The sequence below is a fragment of the Hirundo rustica genome, chromosome 4 (genome assembly GCF_015227805.2).
Source record: "Hirundo rustica isolate bHirRus1 chromosome 4, bHirRus1.pri.v3, whole genome shotgun sequence".
Lineage (NCBI taxonomy): Eukaryota > Metazoa > Chordata > Aves > Passeriformes > Hirundinidae > Hirundo > Hirundo rustica.
This window is the reverse complement of record NC_053453.1, coordinates 48,038,940-48,044,379: the sequence shown is the minus strand read 5'-3', so window position 1 is coordinate 48,044,379 and position 5,440 is coordinate 48,038,940.

The window sequence follows — 5,440 nt, the reverse complement described above, 5'->3', positions numbered from 1 at the left end:
TACTGTGAATTTCAGCTTGAAAACTGTCAAAGACATGTAAACCAGTTTTTGTATTGTACGTCTAATTTTTTTTTTAAATCTCATTTTTATATATGGTTTTTAAAGTATGGGCTGAATTATTTTCAATTGTCTCATTTCTCCTGGCCCTGGCAGAGTGAAGTAGCAAGTGCCCTGCTTCATACTGAAGAGCTTGTGCAAGGGGACTGCAAGGTTCATGATACTGATAGTCTCTCATTTTAATGACATGGTGAATGGATGTTGCAGCCAGAGCTCACCAGCGTCTAACTGAGATGGTGTTGCAAGATGTAGCATGACGGCCGTGGTCTTTGTTCCCCTAGGGACTTCTAGAACAAGCCAGATCAGCTGAATTGGATCTGTTATGATCACACTCATTATGTCCAGTTGTAGACTAGCTGTACATTGCTACAGCAAGGAATGCTAAATCCAGAAGGACATGAGCACCCTTCATGCTTTCCCTGGTTCTGTGTCTGCTGGAAACACGCAGTTCATCCATTTGTTTAAAAGGCTCAGGTGGCAGCTGTTCTGATCACAGAGCACAAGGTATTTGCCAGGTCTTTGCTGCTAGATTTGCAGTTCATCTTGAGTTGTTTTGGAATCTATGGAATCTCAAGCCTACAATAATACAGGTGCAAATCCAGGCATTCTTGGTAGTATCCAGCCTCTGTGTTCTAAGTGTTTCAGTACTACAGTTGTACATTCTGCAGTACTGAGTCAGGAAGGACTGATGGTTCCTTTTATCCTTGGTCTTCTGTAAAGAGCTCTCCAAGGCATTGGGATGGGAGAATGGGGCGGTGGAGAACGTGAACTGCAGATCTTTTCCTGCTCTTCCAGACTGTGCAAGGAATCAAACAGATATGAAGGCAACTCTAATGTACATGCTGAGATACCTGAAATAAGCCATGCAAACAAATCAGTCGTATGTTATCCAGATGGGACTGTTCAAACCCAATAATAGCAGTAAAGTGCTCCCAAACTCTGCAGAGAGAGCGATTATAGAAGAATCAGGTATAATTATAGTGCCTTATTACTACCATTCTCATCATTCTTTCTAACAAAGCTTTTCAGTAGGACGGAAATCTTCTTGCAGGAGATCCTAATGTGTTTGCTGGCATTTTTTCATTCTTCCTTCCAAGGCTGTTCAAGTCAGCCCCTGTAAATGGAGTTACTAAATATCATAATGATCTTGGACTATACTATCTTTCAGATTAAACTTTCTTCAGCATCTCTTTATGGCCTTGACTGCAGCAATCCCTTCTCTTGAAACATCTCACTGTTGCTACCTCTAATGAGTGCATCAGCAAAAATACACATGCTGCTCTGATCCTTGCCTTGAAACAAGCCCTTCCAAGCAGGGTTAGGTAATACCCCTGAAATTGAAATATTAGTGTCTGCAAGTGGCTTGTCTGTGTACTGCTCCATATATTCAACCTGGAATGTAAGTGGAATCACTCAGCTAAGATTCTCTACTTTGGAGAAAGTCATAGAGCTGGAGGTACATATCTGCAAGGTGCTCTCCACTACCCAAGTCCTGTCTCTTCTGAACACCATCAGTGCTTGTGAGAAAAGCCCAGAGTTATCAGAATCAGACCACAGGCAAAATGGGTGGAGGAAACACACATCCTTGTCTCCAGGTTGGTCCTGTGGGCTGGCACCATTCAAGAGAAGAAAAAAAAACCCTGGAATTTATTCAGCAGTATCCCTTCCCAGACCATTGCAGATCCCTGGAAATATTGCCATAAGAGGAGCCTGACAGTGCAAGGCAGCCAGCCCTCCTTGGAGGCACAGCCACACAGCAGCTCTGAAACCCAGTGAGGATTTCCCAGGTGGGGAATTTTCACAGGAGGGAAGTCCCAGGTAGCACTTCCACTTCGGCAGCTCCCCGAGCTTAGGGAGCAACTTGCTATGGGGAAAAGCTATCGGTAAGCATGTGTATGGTATAAACTCTACCAACACATCTTGTTCTTAATCTGCAGCATACCCTGCTCATCCTCATGGCCCTGATTTAGTGAACCTCTTGTAACTCCCTCAGCTTGGGGACATGCCTGTGCCTGTACATGAGTCACGTGTTGCAGTGCAGAACAGCATCTCCCAGGTTCCATGTCTCCATGCCCTGCTCATCTGCAAGTCCCAGGCAAACCAGGAGGAGAGGCAATGTGGTTTGAAGAGATTCAGCAGGTTTGGAAGGGACATGTTAGGTTTGTTTCTTGGGCTGGGGGAAGGGGTGGTGTGCTGAAATGGGTCTTTCTCTTCTTGTCTCCCCTGAGCACCTCGGCAGAGCCTTGCTCTCAACTCAATGAAAGTAGGGCAGAGTCTAACCACATTTCAAGCTGTCTATGTTTTTGGATTCTGGGTAACTGTGATCTTTATCTGTTCCTAGAAGAGATTTAAACTACTTATAAACCACAGCTGGGCAGAGATAATAAAGGAAACAGTACTGGGGAGGGGAAGGATCGCCCCAGAGTGTACAAAGTGAGAAGAGAATGGTCTGCAGGAGAAACCATGGGCACAGCTGTGGTAGAGGGTCTCAGCATGGCTACTTGGGCTGTAGGGGAACACAGAGGGGCTGCCTTAGGGAAACCTTAGTAGCTAGGTATAAAATGTGGGTACATGTATATACATGCCTATATATATATATATAAAGAGCAATTTCTATTAAATGGAGATACTTCTAGTCACAGAAGAAGGTATCTGAACCCTGCTATCATATCTATTTAGTTTCATGCACTTGCTCCTGCTGAGGTTTGTGTCTCCATGCAGACAGGATATGCTTCCTCTTATACTCCAGAGTTTTTGCATTTCTCATCCCTGTGGGACCCATATCTCTCATCATGCAGTTCTCCAGGGAGAGGAGACCTCTTTCCATTGGAGGGGTGGGAGTGGGTTTAGGCTCAGTGCCTAACCTCTAGGCCCACAGGGAGGTTCACAAAACCCCTCTGAGGTCTCCCCATGGCCTACGGCAGCCTTGGATGTTCCCAGTGCACTCAGCAGTGGTCTGTAAGGGTTTGAAAAACAAAACCCAATGATGTTTCTCTTGCATTAGGTCAAAACTACAGATCATTGTCCTGTAGTCTGTCAGCCAAGAATGTAGACAGCAGGTGGGAAATTCAGGGGTAGGAAGGAAAACAGTATGAAACACATTTCTGTATTGGCAAAAATCCTAGCAGAGATGTGGTTCTTTCAGCACATATTTTTGCCAGGATCCTTTATTTAGTTTTTATAGCCAGAATAGGGCCTGATGGCAAAATTATGTTTTTCCACACTAGGAGGGTGTGCTATTACAGCTGTATCAGCCTGCATATTCTCCACAGTCCACAATCAAAACAAAGTTGAGGAATTAATAGAAAGAAAAAAAACAATATATTAACTTGCCAATGAGATACTTAGCTACTTAATCCTTTCTCAGCTTTCCTCCTGGGAGCTGGCAGAAGCCTGGAGTGCATGAGGAAAGCTGTACCAATCTAAAGCGGGGTGTGACTGCACTCAAGTGTCCACTGCAGGGGGTTCATGCTGATTCCCAGGGTCACTGCAGCTCTGCTCCTGTTCTACTTCCCAAGGTCCTGAGCTGAAAAGCTCCTGCAGGCTGAAGAAAGGGTCCCCTCCCCCCCAAAAAAGGGGAAAACATTAAAAGGAAAAATAAATAGAAAACAAAACCCAGAAAAAAGGGAGAGAAAGAGCAGGCAAGGGAATGAGGTGGTTTAGGTGAAAGGGAGTGGAGGGACTTCTTGAACAAGCTTAGGGGGAAGGAGCTTAGATTCAGTCAGCTGTGGGGCAGGCTTGGGTACCTGGGGACAGTCAGAAACTTATTAGGCTGCAGGGAGCTGGGGTTGGCACATCTGGCTAGTCCTAAGCAGGGCTGAGGCCCGAGCAGTTTTCCTGGACAGACAAGACCAGAAAGGGCCATCTAGCAAGGCCACTGCTATCAGGAACCAGTCCTGTGGCTCCCTTGCAACTGCTGCCATCTTGTCCAACGTGATCCTCCATGTGTGTGCCCTGCACAGGACCCAGCACCTGCAAAACTTGCCTGCCTAACCCCCTTCACCCCCAGCAGGGAGGATGCCCAGCCCTTCACTCAGGACAGTTTCAGAGCATGATGTGCATGCCTCAAGGCATGCAGCTGGCAAGCAGGGACTCAGGAGCTCCTGTGTTAGGAGAGCTGGCAGCATGCCCTGCTCCTGCCCAGCATCCCACCCCCAGCATTGTGAGGAATACGAGAAATTGCTAATGTGAGAACGTCTGGGCTGGCCTGGTCATGGCATTGAGGGGCTGTGACCGTGGGAGGGCCTGTGTGCCTGTGACTCTTGTACTCATGCTCCCATGGGGACAGTCGAGGTGTGCGAGTCTATGGCTGTTTGTGGGGACACTCCTTTGAGCTTGCCCCTGCTGAGGCAACCACAGCAAGCCGAACACCATTAGCAGCACCTTGACTAGTGCAGCATCCCCGGTCAGTGGCATGAAATAGGTACTTGGGCTTTGCTTGCGCTGGGAAGCACCCATGTGTGGTGCCAAGAGGCCTCAGCAAGCTGAGAACTGTCATTCATAATAAAACTGTGCTCCCCACTAGCACTGGCAGGAGTTTCCAGAGCACCCTTGACATAGAAGGGATGGCTTGTGAGTGTGGAGATGGTGGCAGGGCTGGAGGCAATGCTGCCGGCAGCTCCCTGTGCTTTGCCCCTGCCTGGGGGCTGGCGCTCCCCAAAAGGGCTCCGCAGAGTGACTCGGCTGCCGCTGCCAGAGAGGGCTGCGAGGGGAGCGTCCGCCGGGGGAGCAAGAGGCATGTGGGGGATGACTGGGCTGGCCTACTGCGGTGACAGTGACCTGTGGCGCAAAGAGGGGCGACGAGGGCAGGACACGGCGGGGATGGGTTACGCCCGCAGCAGACAGGTTCGTTTTCCTTTTCCACACCCCATCTTCTGCTGCTCCTGTCTGACGGGCGAACTGCGACTGCAGTATCTGCAGCTTGCCGAGTAAAAGCTGTTCCTCGAACTATCGATTTTGGTTAATTAGCATTAATTTCGCCTTAAGTGGATCCTAGCTGTGCTCGTTTTCTCCAGGGTTGCGACTCTCGGGTGCCTCCGTGCTCTGGGCCCGCGGTGGGTGGGTGGGCGGGCCGGTGCGGGAGGGAGGGAGGGGGCGGCCGGGGCGGCGGCGCCATCTTGTGGGCGAGAGCGCGGCTCGGCGGGAGCAGGCGCCGCCCGTCCCTGGCGTCCCCGCCATGGCGGCACGGCCGGGGCGGCGCTCGGTGTCCGCGGCTCAGCCTCCCGCAGGGGGCGGGGGAGCTGCCCGGGGGAAGATTGAACCCCCTGGATCAGGCGGATCCTAGCATAGCCCGCTCCGCCCTGGCCTCGCGTCAGCCCCAGGCCCGGCCAGGTGCATGTTCTTCTGGAAGGTGTGACCCTGAGGAAGCAAAACTCTCCCGGCC